Raw genomic sequence first — 21357 nt, 5'->3', positions numbered from 1 at the left:
ATTTTGGAAAAGCTTCAGATTATTCGAAGGCAAAGAAGAAATAAGCTGACATATAAGTACAATGAAAAAATTTTTTTTTTTTTTTCTGCTAATGATTCACAGTCCAAACTAACCTTTCGTGAAAAAAAAATTTTTGGGTTCTTCTTCTCTTATACAAGCCATGCTATTTTTACACTCAGTGCCTAGATTTAGGTACATGCGGGTAAATTTTCTTCATCTTTTCAGGTAGATAAACCTGTTCTGTCTTTGGGCCTATTTTACATGTGTAAGTGAAGTTCACGTTTTTACAGTGCAGCAATCTAAAATTATAAAAGAATATAAACATGCATTTTGTGAACCTGATGGAGTTATCCAAAATACTAATACTCGCAGGCTATAGTTAATTTGTTATACTTTACCAAAAAGCCCTCATTTCTTATACTTGCCAAATATATGTTTAACTCTACTGATTTGGATTTGGGTGCAGAATTTTATATACTTTTTTTCTTAAACAATACACTACTGGTTTTCCTTAAGATTCTTTTCTTTCTGTTATTCTTTTTTCCATTAATTGGTAATCTAAGAGCTTGAAATATTAATCCAGGTGTGGCTAATTTGTATCTAGGACAATACTTGAGATAACACACATAGATAAATAAATAGAGTAAGAGCTGCTACTATACACCTGACATATTTTTTGTAGTATCATTAGAAGAAATGAATTTATAATTACTGTATAATCAAGTAAACAATGACATTTTGTGAAAGATCAGAAAAACAAGAGGGACTGATGTACCTCGGGATCCAAGGAGTAACATTGTTGATTACTGAGTAACATTGCTGAGTATAACTATTATCTCATTTAATTATCATAACATTTTAAAAAATATACTCCAGAGCTGTTTTACAAATAGGGAAGTCAAGACTGCAAAAAGTTAAGTAATTTAAACAAGGTCATACAATTGATGAGTGGTAGAAGAAACCTAAATTTCAAAAAACCTTTGCCTCAAAATGTATAGTCTCCCTTGCCAAGCAAGTCAGTAATAAAATTGATTTTGACACAAAGGAACGTATCTCGAGGACTTCTCAATGACCCAAATATGTGAACACTAAAACACCATGTAATTTATCCACGGAATTTCTATTTTATGGCTTAGAATCATTGTTCTCTTTGGACTTCTCAGATATTTTCCTTTTCTATAACCAGTTCTTACTGTGGGTTTTCATTCCTAAACCATTTTACACAAACAAACAAGGCTTTATATTCTGCAAGTGAGTTTTCTACATGAGTAAATAAACACAATTTGAAATAGTATGGCCACTACCACCACCTTACCGAGTGGTGGTTTTTGGCAATCAGCTTATCGCACTCACTAGCCTGCCAGGGGTACTATGCAAATCATATGCACAGCAAAACTGCAAATAGCTACACGTCAAAGGCATTCAAAGCCTCTAAGTTAGAAACTATAAACATAAAGTATACTGCTGCCACCTTCTACTAGAGTTATTCACGTTTGGGCTTTTATTTGCTTAGGTTTTTAAACCTTGCTGTGAATCTAATTCTTTCAGGAATTTCCCCGTAATAAAAGTGGCTGCTAAATGAATTCCCCATCACTGGGAGCCTAGATAATCTTGTGGGAGGAATGCTGTAGAAGTCATTTGGGCATTGTGCACCGGTAGTTCCAACTCTTGAATTTCATATACAAGCAAAAAATATACAAACACACACACATATAAAGACATATTCATACATACACACATATGTGTGGAGTGTGTGTGTATGTGTTTATGAGTTTTTGTGTTCTTGAGTCTGATATAGGGTTGCTAAATTTTATTTTAAAATAAATATTTTAAAATAAATGTAAAACTAGCAATTGCCATCATTATTATTTTCTAAGGCAAAGGTCTGAGTTTTTTATAAACACTTTGATCATTTTTTAAGAATTCTCACTGCAATGGTTATAAGCCCCCTTAGCTGACACAGTCATATCTGCAACTACATTTGGGAATCATTGGACTAGATGGGTATTAGAGCTTTCACAAACAAAAATGTTGTATATGGGAGGTTTGAATTTGCTAATGCAGAAAACTTTGATTCCCACATAGTATTGTTGTCTTTGGTTTTAGCGAGTGTGATTACGATATGTCTTGATGATTTCCTTTTGGGGTCTATCCTATATGGGGTTCATTGAACTTCTTGGATGGTCAGTTTTTCATCTTTCATGGTATTAGGCAAGATTGCTGTCAATAATTCTTCAGTGATCCTCTCTGTGTTTTCTGTTTTCTCCCCCTGTTCTGGAACTTCAATCTCTCGCAAATTTTTGCTTTTGGCTGTATTCCACGTCATTCTCAGGGTTTCTTCATTCTTTTTTTCTGATTTTTCCTCAAAGTTGTAACCAAGTATCTGTCTTCAATTTCACTGATCTTGTCTTCCATCGTTTCAAATCTGCTCCTCAGACCTTCTATGACACTGTCCATTTCTGAAATCTTGTTGTTTGTCTATTGGAATTCTAGCTGTTGTTTTTTGTATGGCTTCTAGTTGTGAATTTATTTTAGCATTTTGTTCCCGTATTATTTTCCTGAATTCTTCCTTTGTTTTGTCTGTATTTTCCATGAGTTTGTCTGCTTTTTCCATGAGATTGTCTATTTTTTTCCTCATTTTCAGGTGCCAGTGAACGGCTCTCTCTTCAGCTGATCAACAGTGGCCTGTTGGAAAGCAGCAGAGGCAGCATACAAGGCAAAAGGGCAGGGGATTGGAAAAGCATGTACCCCTGGTTACCAGGCACTCTGTCTCTTGTTGGGAGCTCTGTGAAGTTGCCTTCCCGCACTCCCTGTCTGGGGTCCTTGGTGGCTATGGTACAAGAGAGCGAATCTGTGCTGCATTAGCTGGCAGAGACCTGTACTCCATACTTCTCCTCATTCTCTGATCTCTATCAGTTTCTTCTTCCATTCAGTGCTTGATCAAGTTCTTTGTCCGTTCATTTGATGGTTAGAGTTCCAGGACTGGCATTTATATCTGTTTTACTTAGTTTTTAGGGTCTTTGCCACAGAGGGACAGCATGGTACTTCTGTTTATAGTGCCACGTTCCAGACTTTATTTTACCTTAATGATGGTATTTGAATTGGATGACTTGTGGTGGATTGTGTTATTAACAAAGTTTTGTTCATTTTTTAAATCTCTCAGATCTTGGCTTCAACATATATTTTAGGAGGAGTTGGGGTCTAATCTCATAAACAATGAAAGCATTTCACTTTTTTGCAGTTTCCCCTCTAGAGCAGGCCTACTAGATGACCACTTAGTCTATCTCAGGACAGGAAGTATGAAAAAAATGTGTATGATAGTGTTATGTAAGGTTAAAGTCTAACTAAATTCACTAAGAAGAACGTGATTTTTTTCTTGTGGTGGTGGGTGGACTTAGGTGAAGATTTGAGATGGTCACATAGGGAGATCATAGCACTGCAATCGTCTATTCATATCTGGTTCTTTGCTTTATTTTATTTTTTTCCCAGCTCACATATCCCCTTCCTTTATTTATAAGTCATTCTTCCTCTACGTATAGACACATACATATGATACAGTATTTATATATGTGCTGTTTATGTAAAATAAATTCATATAAATATGTTTTTATAAAATATTGCTTTGAGTGTTTATAATTTACATAATTGTTCTATAGATGCTTTTCTTTTTTATTTAATACCTTGTATTTAAAATATATTCATTTTGCTACATAAACATATAATTCATTTCTTTTAATATTTCAGAATACATAGGCCACAGTTTAGTTCTTATTTCTACAGGCAACAGGCATCTATGTACCTCAAGCTTGTTGCTACCGAAATAATGTGAATATAAACAACTATGGACTTGTTCTTTTATAGATCTGTTCATTGATTTAACAAATATTTAGTATTGCCATTATGTGGTAAGCACTGTTTTAGATGTAGGGTATATAACTGTAAACTTAGCAGACACATTTCTTGCTTTCATTGAGCTTGCATTCTAGAGGTGAAAGACAGAAAGCAATCAAATTAACAAATATATAACACACAAGGTGTCTATGAGGGCTAAGAAGGAAAACAAAAGTATAAGCGGCATAAGGGATGCCATTTTAGATAGGACTACCAAGGAAAATGGACTCATAATACTATAAAATTTGAGTAGAGGCGTGTAGGATGGGTGGAAACAAAATGCAGACGTATAGGGGAAGAGAATTGAAGGCAGAGCAAAAAGCAAGAGCAGAGGCTTTGTGGTAGGATTTTTCGTGATTAGAAGAAAACGATTTTGGCTAGAAGAGAGCAAATAAGGAGAAAAGTGTTAAGAAATAAGATCAGAGAGATATATGGAAAAGTAGGGGTGTTTAGATCACAGGACGTATAGGCTGTGGAAAAGATTTTAGATTTATTATGGGAAGTGAAGACTTTGGAGGGATTTAAGAAGCTAAGTGACATCTGGATATTTTTAAAGCACATTACTACCATTTATGTCTAGAATAAACTGGGTGGGGGGGCAAGGCAAAGATGGACGCAGGGAGAATAGTTAAAACGTTGTTGCAATAGCCCAGGTGATAGGTGATGGTGACTTGAACAAAGTGATAGCAATAGACTTAGTGAGAAATGGGTGAATTCTAGATATATTTTGAATATAGTAATGACAGGATTTTTTTTTAATGGATTAACGCTTTGCTGACTGATGAGGTTTTCTGATGGGTTAGAAAGTATATAATACTACTCAAAAGTTCTTTTGTTTTGTTTTTTTCCTGAGTTATGGGATGAATGTTGTTACCAAGAACTGAGGTGAGAGAGAGGAGGAGAAGATGTGTTATTTGGGGATTTAAGGGAAAAAAATCAAGAATTCTATTTTGGACTTTTTAAGGTTAAGATGCTTATAAAGCAAGCCAGGGTAGACATTGACTGAACAGTTAAACATGGGAGCCTGGAGTAATCAGCATATAGCCCTTATTTAGTCAGCATCTAGCTAGTATTTAAAGTCACAAGGGAGTGACTCTAGATAGAAAGAAAAAGAAGTCCGAGTGCTGAACGTGCCCTTTAGAAGAAACAGCAAAACGGACTGGGGAAAAGTAGACTGAGATAGGAGGAGAAGTGAGTGATGGTCTCAAATTCAAGTGAAGAAAGTGTTTCAAGGAGGACAATGTAGCCAAATAAGTCAAACAGCCAATTGATTGAGTTAAGTAAGACTGAAAACTAGCCATTGGTTTTAGCAAAATGGAAGTCGTTTGTGACCTTGGCAAACACCATTCTCATGATTCTGTGACACAGTTGGTATAATGAAGGCTAACTGAAGTTAGGTTTTAGGAGAGAACAAGGGGTGAAGAATGGAAACAGAAAAGATAGACAATCTAGCCAAGGAAGTTTTTATGTTTGCTATTATTTTTTAATTTGTTTATTTATTGTGTTTGTATGAAGGAGTAGTAGTTGCAGACAGAAGGGAGGGAGATTTGGTGTCTAGGCAGAATTTTAATGTAAGATGGATAATATTCTGGTGTATTTTTAAAGTGACAGGAGTGACCCAATAGTGGGAAAAAATAGATGATACAGGACAGAGGGGAGAGTTGCCGGAGTAATATTTTAGAGTGAGAGAGAATGGGACTCAGTACACAAGCAGAGGAAGTGACTTTTGCTAGGAATGCTAAGAAGTCAATGTCAACAGACACAAGTAAGTCACCACTGAGGATTGGAAACCTGTGGAAGTTCTCCTCTTCACCAACGTTGAAGGAACAAGCAAAATTTTGCTGAAGATCATTAAAAAGCAGTTGCAGCAGTGCATCAACAAGAAACTGCCAGAAATTCAAGCCGGATTCAGAAGAGGACATGGAACCAGGGATATCATTGCTGATCTTAGAGGATCCTGGCTGAAAGCAGAGAATACTAGAAAGATGTTTACCTGTGTTTTATTGACAATGCAGGGGCATTCAAGTGTGTAAATCATAACAAATTATGGATAACATTGGGAAGGATGAGAATTCCAGAACACTTAATTGAGATCATGAAGAATGTGTACATATATCAAGAGGCAGTATTGGAACAGAAAAAGGGGATACTGCATGGTTTAAAGTCAGGAAAGGTGTACATCAGGGTTTTATCCTTTTACCATACTTATTAAATCTGTGTGCTGAGCAAATAATCTGAGAAGCTGGGCTACCTAAAGAGGACAGGCATCAGGATTGGAGGAAGACTCATTAACAACCTGTGTTATGCAGATGACACAACCTTGCTTGCTGAAAGTGAAGAGGACTTGAAGCTCTAACTGATTAAAATCAAGGACTACAGCCTTCAGTATGGGTTATACCTCAACATAAAGAAAACAAAAATCCTTACAACTGGACCAATAAACAACACCATGATAGATGGAAAAAAGACTGAAGTTGTCAAGGACTTCATTTTACTTGTATCTACAATCAACACCCATGGAAGCAGCAGTCCAGAAATCAAATGACTTACTGCATTGGGCAAATCATCCACAAAAGACCTCTTTAACACTCTAACTGTTAAAAAGCAAAGATGTCATCTTGCAGACTAAGGTGTGCCTGACCCAAGCCATGTTGTTTTCAATTGCCTCATATGTATATGAAAGCTGGACAATAAATAAGGAAGATAGAAGAATTGATGCCTTTGAATTATGGTGTTGGTGAACAATATTGAATATATCATGGACTGCCAAAAGAACAAACAAATCTGTCTTGGAAGAAGTACAGCCAGAACGCTCCTTAGAAGCAAGAATGGTGTGACTTCATCTCACATACCTTGGACATGTTATCTGGAGTCATTCAAATGCACTGAATTTAGCAGAAAATAGGAAGACCTCAACAAGATGGATTGACACAGTGGCTGCAGCAGTGGGCTCAGGTATAACAACAATTGTGAGGATGGTGCAGGACAGTAAAAATTTAATTAGATAATTTGAGCAAAATTCATTTGAGGTTGACATTTTATTTTTCTGTTATTCTTATCAAAGAAATTTTGCCATAATAGCTGAATGTGACAACAAATGTATAATTGTAAGGCTGAAAAACAGGTAATTCATAAAATTAAAGGTGCTCTCTTTAAGAATACTTTCTTTAGTAAAGCTCTAAGTGTGTCATTAACCTCAGTCTACCACTCTGGTTTTCTAGTGTCAAATGTGCAATGACTTGATAAACGTGCCATGAAGGAAACTAAAACTCTGATAAAACTTTCTTAGAAATCTTCATGGTATAGCTGTGAAAGAACATGGAAAATCTTGCCCTGTGGACATACGTGTGAGTAAATATCACAGAGCCAAATCCTGGGAACAAGTCTGATAAATAACACCATTGAAATGAGATGTGCATGCCCGTTAACTATTAATAGGAGTCATTTGAATGCACTGAGTTAAGTCTCTGCCTTGCTGATCATCCCAATTAAGTGGGCACACCATTTAACAGGGAAATGAATAAGTGGAATTCTCTTAATTGGGGCACTTACTTTCTTAGCCCATTCTGCTCAGTAAATTGTTGCATAAAAGTTTATTTTTTCTTTCCCTCACTGTACCAGTTTCCCCAGTATGGATACTTGGACCTTGATAATTAGTTGTATGAAAGTTATTTTTTTATACCCATGGTGCCAATTTCAATTTGACCACTTAGGCTATGTAGTTGAATAGTTCTAAATAGGGACCTATTCTCAAACTTTTCAGTATGACTCGATAAGCCAACATATGGAGGCTCATTTCAAATTTCACGCACATACTCCTATATAGAAAATGTTGACTATGGTTATGCCTGGGTATTAGGGTTATGCCATTGTTATGTTATTAGGTGCCCTCAAGTCAGTTATGACTCACAGAATGCAACACTGCTCAGTCCTGTTCCATCCTCACAATTGTTGCTATGTTTGAGCGTGTTGTTGCAGTCACTTTGTCAATACATCTCATTGAGGGTCTTCCTCTTTTTCACTGACCCTTATTTTACCAAGCACATTGTCCTTCTCCGAAGACTGGTCCATCCTGATAATGGTATGGGAGATGAAGTCTTGCCATGTATCTTCACTTCTAAAGAACATTCTGATTGTAGTTCTTCCAAGACAGTTCTGTTCATTCTTCAGGCAGTCCACGGTATATTCAGTATTTTTTGACAAAACTATAATTCAAAGGCATCAGTTCTTCTTTGGTCTTCCTTATTCATTGTCCAGCTTTTGCATGCATACAAGGCGATTGAAAATACCCTGGTTTGGGTCAGGTTCACCTTAGTCCTCAAGGAGACGTCTTTACTTTTTAACAATTTTTGAAGCAGATTTACCCAATGCAATACATTATTTGATTTCTTGACTGCTGCTTCCATGGGTGTTGATTGTGGATCCAGTAAAATTAAACCCTTGACAACTTCAATCTTTTCTCCATTTATCAGGATGTTGCTTATTGGTCCATTTGTGAGGATTTTTGTTTTCTTTGTGTTGAGGTGTAATCCATACTGAAGGCTGTAGTCTTTCATTTCCATCAGTTAAGTGCTTCAGGTCCTCTTTGCTTTCAGCAAGCAAGGTTATATCATCTGCATATCACAGGTTGTTAATGAGTCTTCTACCAATCCTGATACTACATTCTTCTTCATATAGTTCAGCTTCTAGGATTATTTGCTCAGTATACAGATTTACTAAGTATGGCGAAAGGATACAATCCTGACACACACCAAAAAATCTGTTGCCATCAAGTCAATTCATAGTGACCCTGTAGGACAAAGCAGAACTGTTCCAGAGGGTTTCCAAGGAGAGGCTGGTGACTCGTAACCACCGTGCCACCAGGACTCAGGTATAGGGTTATAGATGCATTTTGTTTTCCTTTGTATTTTAAACAATAAACACGTAATACTTTTTTATTAAGGAAAAGAAAATAATAAGTATGATTTTTTAAACGTGCATCTTCTTTAATTGGCATAATGGTTAAGCACTCAGCTGCTCCCCTAAGAGTTGGCTGTTTGAGCCTACCAGTGGCTCTGTGGGAGAAGGACCTAGCTATCTGCTTCTGTAAAGATTATAGCCTGGAAAACCTGCGTGGGCAGTTCTACTCCGTCACATGGAGTCTCTATGAGTTGAAATTGACTCAAAGCCACTTAACAACAACAACAACACAACAACAAATGCAAATTAAAGGTTTAGAACCAGGAGCTGATAATATAATTACTTAAAAGAGCATGGAATAAAAAGCAGACTAACTAGATTTCTTTCATCCATAAAATGTTTAGATATCATTAGCACTGACTTTTTGTCTTCTTTCCCATTTCCCTCAGCGGAAGTGCCTGTTATCCATCTGTTTCTCTTATATAAACATAGATAATAGACCCAGAAAAAAAAAAATCTTACAGTTAAAAGAAGCCTTACATTTCAGCAATTCTCAAAGCTTTATTTTATAGATGACGATCTGCTGTAGGGGCAGAGTTGTCTTCTGATTTGTAAACAGGTTCTCTATACCGTTGTGGGTTTCACTGCTTAATTCTTGGCAACTGGGAGCTCTGGTGCAGCAGTACTATTTTTGTAATATGAGATTATTGCTCTAACAGTGTTACATGACCTCTCAATTCATTTTTTGGTTATGAAACCGTCCTTCTGTTATTGATCCTTCCGGAGGTCAAACGCTGACCCCAGTAAAACACTTAAAAGCACTTCTTTAACCAAGGATTAAAATCAGATGACTTTTTTCCCTCATTCATACTTACGAAAAAGGGTCTGTCCACTTCTATAAAATTATCTTTTCTTTCTGGCAGCTCAATAAGAAAAAAATAGGTCTGAAGTATGAAATATGAGTCTCAAGGTTTAGAAATAATAGAAGGATGAGGGAGAAGAATTGCCTGTCATTTATCCTGAGTTCTGTGTAGCTGTAAAGACCAAGTCCAACAGATGCAGCTGTTTAGGCCTGCTTCGCCTTGTAATTCTTCCAGCCGCGTTTCCCTTAAAAAGTGTCATCAACTATTATAATCATTTATCTTACATAAAAATAGAGTGCTATTGAATTTGAACAAAGTTACTTTTCATAACTCTTTTCTCACAATTGCGAAATGAAGTAAAAGGAAGTTTTGTATTCTTGTAACAACAGTCCTGGCTGCAGCCTTTATTGACTGCACTTTATTATCTCACTGTAAAGTTCGGCAGTTCCAGAGAGTGTAGACACACGTTTTTGCAGACTTTTAGTTGTATGAATTCACCTGGTGTTAAAAAAAAAAAAAAGGGATAACTGTATATTGTTTTTTTCCCCCTTCAGATGACAGAAGCTATTTCCTGAGTTTATTCATCAGAAAGAAAAAAGAAGCTAGACACTATTTTAAGTGTTCAAACCAATGTTCCCCTCATCCTCTCTTTTCTGAGGCTCATTGGACTACACTGTGACATGATGGCCAGCAACCGCCTTAGCTCCCAGCCTCCGTGTACGAGAGAGTAACAGTATTCAAAAAATTGATTTCTAAACATGTATTTTCAATTATGCCAAAGTATGAGACATTTTGGGGTCCCCAATAAATAGTCTTTTTCTTCTATACTGGGATCTTTAAGTAATTGAGAAAAAGATAAAAAAGTTAGAACATGGAGCCAAAACATGGCTAAAGGAGAGACAGGATTATGTGGTTTGTGCTTGTGGGCAATTGTGTTTCCTATTACCAAGCCGTAGAAGTCTTAGCCTTAGCCACCCAGCAGAGCTGCGCTGGGGCAGGACTCTCCCTCTCCATTCTGGGAGGCCAGGAGCTGTGGATCAGGACATGTGTTTTCTGAGGGCATTCACTTTCAAGAAGGCCAGAAGGCAGCTCTGTTCTACTCCTGTGCGATTCCCCTTTCAAAGTTAAAATTAGATGAAAAGTGAGGGAGGGAGTCGAAGAGAGGCCTTAGAAATGGGGTATTTCCCTCATTAGCACACATGTTGAAATTATCAGAAGATTATACATGCTGTTTAAAAACACTTTCCCATTGTATCCAACAATATTTAAAATTAATTTAATGTGTAGCTCATTCATACCCACCCACCTTCTTTATTTGGCACAAATAAAAGCATGATGCAAGACATTTGAGAGAAAACAAAACAAAACAAAAAATACACTTTCTTTTCCTTGCCTGGCTGCCAGGAAGAGCAATTCGGGCCAGTTGGCAACAATATCTTACATGTCATTGTTCAATGATATGAAGAATTAGGGGACAATCTGATCATATTGAGAGTTGCAGCAGACATCTAATTCTGATTTATTTATCTTCTTGGGAACTGCAGATGGTCAAGTCTCTCATTCATTGCCTTTGGGATCAATCCATTTCCTGAGCTGATGGAACTAACTAGCATGCTCTTCTTGGTACACCTGTTTCCCATTGACTGAAAATATTGCTGATTTGCCATCAGCATTCGTTTTAGGGTCTTGTGGCAGATGCTTGTTTGTACTACCTGTCCAAGGTTGCATTCTTGGGGAAAATAGACGTGAACAGTGCTTTTGATTATAATGGATATGCTCATTTATATGCAAAGCAAACTTTCCCCATTAACTTTTTCTTCATATTAGTTTTTATCTTTTTCTCCTTTATGCTATTATTGGATCATAACAAATAGCAGTCTTTGTAGGTAAAACAGGCCAATATTAGCAATTTCACATGGTTCAGTCTACTATTACCAGAATTCACTCAATAATCACAATATGCTATCTACATACTCTACAGAACCTTAAAAGTTACATATATATATCACACACACATATATATGTAATATAGTAACATTTAATTTTTTTAGCACATGTAGTTAGCATATTGCTAATACAGAAAAGAAGTGGTTTTTATAACTTAAAAAAACTTATGACTTAAAGTTTTGTTGCCATGTGGAATCTGAAACCATATCAATGAACTTTTAGACTTTGTAAACTCATGAAAGAATGAGAGTGAAAATGGCAAATGGTGTCTTAGTATTATTATGAAAAAAGTTTCGAATTGCAATCCCCCAAAACGATCTGGTAGTCCCCCAGAAGCTCTTGGATCACACTTAGTCCTTTCTGGGTTGCTACTGATGGTTCATGTCTAAGTGTTTTCTAAATCATTTCAAAATCCTGGTATATAAGGTCCAGCTCAAATACCACTTCCCCTGGGTAGGCTTTCTGAATCCTCTTTTATGCAGCCCTTACATTGCTTTTAACAACCACATAGACTTCTCCCAAAAGATGCCTCTTTCAAAGCACTCCCACGACACTTTACATTTGCTTTATTGTCATGCCAATCACATTCTGCTTTGTGTCAGAGTTATTTGTGGACCATAAACTGCTGAGCTTCTGAGGCAGTGGGGATAGTGGAAAATGCACATGTCTTGGATTCAGACAGCTCTTTGTTGGAATACAGCTGGACTTAAGGAATATTTAGTAATCTCTAGAATCAATATATATTTTGTGGCTTGTTTGGTAATGAAATGAGATTTTGCCTGTAAAACATGTGGAGCATATTCAATATTCTACAAATGTTTTGTCCTTTTACTTCTCCCCTTGCCTGGGGCTAGATATAATATTTTATTTATCTATTCATCTCCCAGAGTGCCTAATTCTTAATTTTAGGTTTCTAGAAAAGGCAGAATTTAAATTTTGCTGCCTCTTTCAAAGTTTTGGAAGCTATTTTCATTATTGTCAGTGCTTCTAATCTGACAAAATATTTAGTACAAATATAGCAGAGTTGAAGAATGAGTAAGAAGGAAAAGAAGGAAGAATAGGAAAGATCCTCAAAGATAGGTCTCTAGCCCTGAAGGGACATTTAATCAAGTAGACTGCGTATAGCTAGAGTGGTTATAGAGGGAAGAAGGAAGTACAAAAGTAGGCAAAACTTATCACAGATGGCCTTTTCAAATGTATTAAGGGTTCCAGACTTGATCCTTGGGTATATGAGAAGGTATTGAAGTATTTTAAGCTTCAGGGTAATGATCATATTTATGTTTTCTATCATATCTTTAGTTATGAAGTAGAGGAAAGGTAGGAAGTAAGCGTGACAATAGGGACATCAATGAAGATGCCACAGTACTGTTTTAGCAGATATTGTAAGTATATACACAAGTATATAAATGCATGCATATATGTTCACATACATGTAAATATAAGCACAACATATGTTAAATAACTTCAATTGCTTCTCTCTGAGTGGTGATATTATAAGAGATTTACTTTCTCTTAAAAAAATTACTTACCTTTATATTCTGGATTTTACTAATTTATTTATAAAAATATAACTTTAAAATTATATAAATAATACAATATTTTATATCTTTATATAAAGTATTACTTTTCACTTTATTTTGCATTTTTATTAGTAAATATGATAACCTTAGATAGTTTTTGACAATTATATAGAGTTCTTCTATTAGCTGTACAATAACTTATTTGAACTATATTCGTGTGCTTTTATTTGAGATCCCCCAACCCTATAATTTCTGCTCATTTCATAAGTTTGGTCTCTCTGCCTCTTACGATTTTAAATGCTCTTCCTTTTCCCTTGTTCTTTTACAAGCTACGTTTTGTCCCTTGACTCTACTTGAATAAGGCTATATTTACTTCTACTATGAATTTTTATTTTATTATTATTTTTTTTAATGGGATAGGTTCTGTACTTTGCCCCATAACATAAGGGGCAAATATACATCTCAGAGGTACAACTGAAGAGAAGGTGGAGATACAAAGCTTTTGGTCCAAAATCCTGTTTCTAGCAGTTTTCATGGCTATTCTAATGCAGTTGAGTGTCTGTATACCTCCTCCACCCAACCTTAAGTAGTGAATAAAAACCTGTAATAACCACAACAGGAGTTATCGCTAAGCACCGGCAATAAGCTTCTTCTGTAGAGAAAACAAATTGTTCCAAAACAGGACAGGCCACCAACACACTTGATTTACTAAAAGATACTTCTGGGCCATACTTAATTGATTCAATTTAGTAGGTCAGGATGAACCCTGTATACACACACACACACACACATACACACACGTGCACACATGTATTTTTAAGTCTTTGCAGATGATTTTCAAGCTCAAGTTCACTAATACAAACATTAGATTTATTTTTGATGTATTCAGGATTGTCTTAAGCGCTTTAGACATTTTAACTCATTTAATCCTCACAATCCTATGAGAGAAGAACTACTACTACTTATTGTAGAGAAAATTGAGGCACTAATTTCTCATAGCTGTTAAGTAGTAGAGCTGGGTGATTTTGGAATGGAGGCTTTTAGCTACTTTGCCCTCCACCTCCTGAGAATTTTTCCCTAATATCTGTATTTTTTTTTTTTTTTTATCTAAGTGTTTCTGGATTTTATAATTTTAGATAGAGAACATTGCTGGTGAAAATTATTAGAGAGATCAGAAGGTTAGTTTGTCTTGTTGGAATAAAGATCAGAGAAATAATGCTCTGTCATAACCACAAAGTTTTTGAGAGACTTAAAAAGTGAGCAATTCTGTTTTCTTGTGTGTAGATAATCTTGGAATCAAGGTGAGGGGAGTGCAGAGAATCTTATTAACATTTTGAAGAAGTTTCTGTTCATAATGTAAAGCCCATCTCTGGTTTAAGCATAAATATGAAGCCTTATGAATAAAAATTGCTAACTTTGATCGACTTACTTTGAAATAGACAGTCATAAGTACTTTAATCTATTGAAATTTTCTAACTACCAATGACTTCTGTTCTCTAGCTTCGTCTTATTTGACTTCTGTTATAATAAATGAAGTCAAGAATGGCCTCTGTGTATTGACCCCATGTTTTCTACTTTTTCATAGCAAGCTGAGATCTGTTAGCTCCAAAATCCCTTCAAAGCCAAATTCAAATTTATATATTCCAATTGTTTTAAAAATGACCAAAATAAATCTAGAGCTCCTTGCTTTATATATCTCATGGAAACATGCACCCTGCATCTGCTAGCCCTAGATAAGATAAAAATTCTTTAGTTATTACGACCCAAAGGCGCTGCCTTTGAATTATGGTGTTAGCGAGGGGTATTTAATATACCATGGACTGCTAGAAGAATGAACAAATCTGTCTTGGAAGAAGTACAGCCAGAATACTCCTTAGAACCAAGGATGGCAAGACTTAATCTCATGTACTTTGGACATGTTATCAAGAGGGATTAGTCCCTGGAGAAGGGCATCATGCTTGGTGAAGTAGGTAGTCAGCAAAAAAGAGGAAGACCCTCAATGAGATGGAGTGACACAGTGGCTGCAACAGTTGGTTCAAACATGCAAAGATTGTGAGGATGGCACAGGTCTGGGCAGTGTTTCATTCTGTTGTTTATAGGGTCGCTAAGAGTTGGAACCGACTCAATAGCACCTAACAACAACAACAAGAAGGTGCTGCTGCCTTTGGAGTTCTCTGACCCAGAGTTCCCCCACCTTGTTGCGGGAGGGCGTAGTCTAGGGATACATAAATTTTTCTCTCTTCCCTTCTCCTCTTACCAGGGATTTTCATGCTGTCTTTCTCCATCTGGTGGCTCCCTGATTGCTTGCTTCTGGAAGACTTTCTAAGGTGGAGGACAGCCCCCTGAATGTGGCTGTCAATACCTTGGCCCTAATACTTAACCTTGTTGTGCAACGCTACGACCTCGTGGTCATATTTTTTCCTTGATCAGCCCTGGATACCCTAGAAAGTACTACAATCTATCAGTAGCATTTGACACACCTGGTAACGCTTTCCTCCTTGAAATACGTTATTTATTTGGCTTCAAGAACATTAGTTTTCCTCTTACTGAACTGGGCATTCTTCCTGCTGCTTCTTTGCTAGTTCCTTGTCATTTCTCCAACTTAGCATTGTACTCCAGGGCTCAATCCTTGGGCCTTGTTCCTTTCTATCTACATTTATCTCCTTTATGATCTCATCCAATTTCACAGCTCTAAATGCCAACTATATACTGGTCACTATTATTTATTTCTGTGACCCAGACTACTCCCTTGAACTCCAGAATTGAACGTAGAACTGATTTCTTGAATATCCTTGAATGCCATCCTGACATGTTCCAAAACAAGCTCCTCTTTCTTCCTCCCTCCAAAACATACCCCTTCTCAGTTTACCTATCTCAGTTTATGACCACTCCATTCTTCCAGTTTCTCAACCCAAAAACATCATTGGCTTTGACTCCCACAGCTAATCCATCATCAAATTCTGTGAGGTACCATCAAAATATATCCAAAATAAAACTACTTCTCGGCATCTCTGCTACTGTTATTTGAGTCCAAGTTATTTCACCTTGTCTTAGTCATCTAGTGCTGATGTAACAGAAATACTACAAGTGGATGGCTTTAACAGAGTAAAATTTATTTTCTCACAGTCTAGTGGGCTATATGTCCAAATTTAGGGCATCAGCTTCGGGGGAAGTATTTCTCTCTCCCAGCTCTGGAGGAAGATCCTTGTCATCAATCTTCCCCTGGTTGAAGAGCTTTTCGGGAGCAAGGACCCGGGGTCCAAAGGACATTCTCTGCTCCTGGCGCTGCTTTCTTGGCGGTATGAGGCCACCCCTCTCTGCTCACTTCCCTTTTCTTTTATCTCTTGTAAAATAAAAGGTTCTGCAGGCAACACCCAAGGAAACTCCCTTCACATTGTATCAGAGATGGGACCTTAGTAAGGGTGTTACAATCCCACCCTAATTCTCTTTAACATAATCTAATCTTGCCTCATTAACCACAGGCAGAGATCAGGATTTACAACACATAGGAAAATTTCAATCACAGAAAGGAGGACAGTACTGGGAATCACGGCCTAACCAAGTCGATGCATATTTTTAGAGGGCACAATTCAATCCACGACACCCCTCTTATTTGGATTGTTGGGATAGGCTCTTAACCAGCCTTCTTGCTTCCATCCTTACCACCCAGTCTATTGTCTTCCCAGCCAGCAAACAGGGAGACCTTAAAACTTAGAAATAAGCATCTTATTTCTCTTTTCGAAACATATGAAGAGCTGATCAACTCACTCAGAGTAAATAGCCTCAGTCCTTCAGTGGCCTGTAAGACCCCACTCAAATTGTCTCCCAACCCTCCTAGCCCTACTACGTTTTTGTCATGGCATGCTCCCTTTCCTGACTTCGTCCATGACTACCCTCTTTCTTAATCCACAGCAGCTGCACTGATTTCTGGCTGTTCTTGGCAAATGCAAGCATATTATTGCCTCATGGCTTTGTTCTTGTCATTCCTTCCACCTGGAATTCTCTTGTGCAGTTGTTCTCATGCTTAGACCACCTCACCTCTTTCAGGGTTTTACTTCTCAGTAAGATCATTAATGATTACCCTACTTGAAATTGACTCTCAGTCTTATCACCATTTCCTTGAGTGATTTTTTTGTGAGTATTTTTCAAAATAGATAAAATTAATTAAACCTTCACCAGCATACCCTATTCACATCATACTATTTGGGAAAACAGAAAGGGGTAGTTTGAAATTCATGGAATTTTCCAAATGACTTCATAAGTTTTGTTTGTTTTTTCTATTTTAGGTGGTTTTGAAAATTCATGTAATGACAGTCTACTCTCAAATTGTAACATGGATTTGAGATAGCTTACTTTTAATTGCAGGGGAAAAAGTCCATATCTGAGTTACTGTGGCAGCATCCATGGAAATTAAGGTGATACATGGTAAATTTTACAATGATTAGCAACTAATAAGCATAAGAAGACATTTCCATTGACAAATTCAGATTTGGAGATATTTGCCTGAATAATTTGAGTAATTGCAGCCATTATCAACTTATTTCACTTTTGTAGGAACAGATTGAAAGAAAGGAAACCTGCCATTTCATCCAGGCTGTCTTTGCCCTGGTGGTGCAGTGGTTAAGAGCTCGGATGCTAACCAAAAGTGTGGCAGCTTGAATCCGTCAGCCATTCCTCAGGAACCCTATGGGGCAGTTATACTCTGTCCTATAGGGTCACTATGTGTTCGAACTGACCCAACAGCAACAGGTCTGGTTTGGTTTTGGTCTTCACGAGGCTTTGTGAAATCAGGGCCACTCACAATCAGGGAAAGCCAAAAAAATGGGACTTTGATTTCTGTTACTTTCTTGATATTTTTTCAGTCTCATACAACTTGGAGATTTGTCATCTAATTTTAGCTAGTTGTTAAAAATAAGCGTATATGACATTCCTGTTTAATGGAGAAAATGATATAGGCAATAAACACTCGTCTTGCTCATGGAGAAAAAAAAAGAAGGCTGACTGGAAAATATGTTCAGGAAGGGTGTGTTCTGAGTAACTGAGAGATACTGTCTGTGGTAGGACTGGAAACCCTTGAGCCCACAGCACGAAATAAGAGCTTATGCCTATTTCTTCTGCTAACCCAACCAATGATGTGTAGCACAGAGACTAAAAATACACCCTCTATTTTGAAAAGAACATTGCTTCATAATATATTTGAATATTTTCTAGGGCATAAGGAGCAGGCCAGCCTTTTCAAGGATGCATACCCATAGGCTTTTATCCCTTCACTTTGACCACCGTGTAACTTCTCAGAAGCCATAATTTTCATCTTTGTTTTCTTTTCCTGTGCATTCTGAAGAAATCATGCAGAATTTTTCTGCCATCGTCGACTAAATGTAATGCAGCATAACTTTTTTTTATTGCTTTTCATGCAGATTAATTTTTTTCTTATGAGATTTCCTCAAATATTGCATGGGACACATTTATACAAAAAAAAAAAAATTCATCATTTACTATTTGCTAAATCCGGCAGCCCTAGGGAGTTTGTTAAATCTTTCCAAATATAAATGGAATAAAAGCGTCAATAATTTTGAGTGAATATACACATATGAAAAAATATATCAGAGAAAACAAAAACAAAAAAAATTAGAGAAATGGGATGTAGATCTTCATATACCATTGTGAATCCTTTTATTTTGACATCGTATTTGATCTAGTTACGATGTAATATGGAGGAAGCTGTTTAAGTGAGTTCTCAAGAGTTCCATCTCTGTGGTTCAGAGAAACAGCTATATCATTTTTGGGGCCTAATGCAAAAAAAAATTTTTTTTAATGCAAAATTAAAATGCTGGATTCCTTGTTCAAAAATTATTAAGAATTCAAATCAGAGACAATGGAGCATTTAACCAAGTGTGGGGCTTTTCGGAGTACAGAGCCCTATGTGACCGACTGCCCAAATCGCGTGTCCATGCAGCCGGCTCTGGTGGTTAGATAAGTCTGGTACACATGAGGTAGGCAGGGCTTTAGATGTTATTACTACTGCTGTTCTACAAATGAAAAAAAAAAAAAAAAGTGAGGCTTTAGAGGTTAAAAAACTAGCCCAGAGTCACTCAACTAGAAAGAATTTGAGTCAAATTTAAATCCAGAGCATCTGAAATCCACCCAGAAAAAACAGTCCAGTCCATTCGGACTCATGGCCACCTCGTGTGTGTCGGAGTAGAGCTCTGCACCATAGGGTTTTCAGTGTCTGATTTTTCAGAAGTAGAACATCAGGCCTTTCTTCCAAGGTGGACTCAGAGCTCCAACCTTTCCATTAATAGTCAAGCTCATTAACTGTTCAATACTAAATTCTACAATATATGTCCCAGAAAAAAAATAAAACCAAAAGAGAAACTTAGTAGACTCTAATTTGGGGAGATAAAAGTTTAGATAGGATTTATAAATGTAAACGCCTATGGGAATGAAGTAGATCAATAAATACGTAGAAGAGATTAGGGATCATTATAGTGGAATTGGTGGAAGGTGACAAACTGTTCACATAAGATATGTGAATCCATTTTTTTTAAAATAATTTTTACTGTGCTTTAAGCGAAAGTTTACAAATCAAGTCAGTCTGTCACATATAAACTTATATACACCTTACCACATACTCCCATTTACTCTCCCCCTAATGAGTCAGCCTGCTCCCTCCTTCCAGTCTCTCTTTTTGTGACCGTTTTGCCAGTTTCTAACCCTCTCTACCCTCCCATCTCCCCTCCAGACAGGACATGCCAACACAGTCTCAAGTGTCCACCTGATACAAGTAGCTCACTCTTCATCAGCATCTCTCTCCAACCCATTGTCCAGTTCCTTCCATGTCTGATGAGTTGTCTTCGGGAATGCTTCCTGTCCTGGGCCAACAGAAGGTTTGGGGACCATGACCACCGGGGTCTTTCTAGCCTCAGTCTGACCATTAAGTCTGGTCTTTTTGTGAGACTTTGGGGTCTGCATCCCACTGTTCTCCTGCTCCCTCAGGGGTTCTCTGTTGTGCTCCCTGTCAGGGCAGTCATCGGATGTGGCCGGGTACCATCTAGTTCTTCTGGTCTCAGGATGATGTAAGTCTCTAGTTCATGTGGCCCTTTCTGTCTCTTGGGCTCATAGTTATCATGTGACCTTGGAGTTCTTCATTCTCCTTTGATCCAGGTGGGTTGAGACCAATTGATGCATCTTAGATGGCCGCTTGTTAGCATTTAAGACCCCAGACGCCACACTTCAAAGTGAGATGCAGAATGTTTTCTTAATTGAATTTATTTTGCCAATTGACTTAGAAGTCCTCTTAAGCCATAGTCCCCAAACCCCGGCCCTTGCTCTGCTGACCTTTGAAGTATTCAGTTTATCCTGGAAACTTCTTTGCTTTTGGTCCAGTCCAGTTGAGCTGACCTTCCCTGTATTGAGTATTGTCCTTCCCTTCACCTAAAATAGTTCTTGTCCACTATCTAATTAATAAATAACCCTCTCCCACCCTCCGTGCCTCCCCTCTCTCTTAACCACAAAAGAATGCGTTCTTCTCAGTTTATACTGTTTCTCAAGATCTTATAGTAATGGTCTTATACAATATTTATCCTTTTGCATCTGACTAATTTCAGTCAGCATAATGCCTTCCAGGTTCCTCCATGTTATGAAATGTTTCACAGATATACGAATCCATTTAAATCCAAATCAATAAAGCAAACCTGTAAGCTGAATTTAAGCAGAGAGGGGAGGCAGTTGGTGACCCTCTGACCCTTGGTTTAGATCTTGTGAATAATCGTATTTATTATCTTTTTTTAAATATTCCACCTTTCATAAAAGTCTTTGAAATGAATGGGAGTGGGGATTCAGGGAACCTTCTGAAAGGTTCATACAGCAGTCATATTAAGAAAAAAAAAGCTGTCCTTCAATTTGATGAAAAGGAATTTATAGCATCTGCTCAGATGATAGAGAATAAAGAGTTCTGGTTTGGTGTATACTGACTCTTCAAAGCCTTTCTGCTTTTGAGGCTGTTTGGCTTTTATCAATTGATTTTCATAAGGGATAACTAACTAGGTGCTCAAAACTGCCACATACTTTTCTTGTACTTCAAACATAAAACCTCCCTGGTACCCAGAGCCAGGATCTGAAAATGCTAAGCATTAAGCAAAATGGATTAGCCTTCAGAAGGGGGAGCTTCAGATTGCCAGTGCCAGAGGGGTTAATGGAAAACAGTGTGTCATATTTGCCATTTCTCCTATATTATC

Source organism: Elephas maximus, chromosome 15 (genome assembly GCF_024166365.1).
Source record: "Elephas maximus indicus isolate mEleMax1 chromosome 15, mEleMax1 primary haplotype, whole genome shotgun sequence".
Taxonomy (NCBI): Eukaryota; Metazoa; Chordata; class Mammalia; order Proboscidea; family Elephantidae; genus Elephas; species Elephas maximus.
This window is presented reverse-complemented; position numbering follows the sequence as displayed.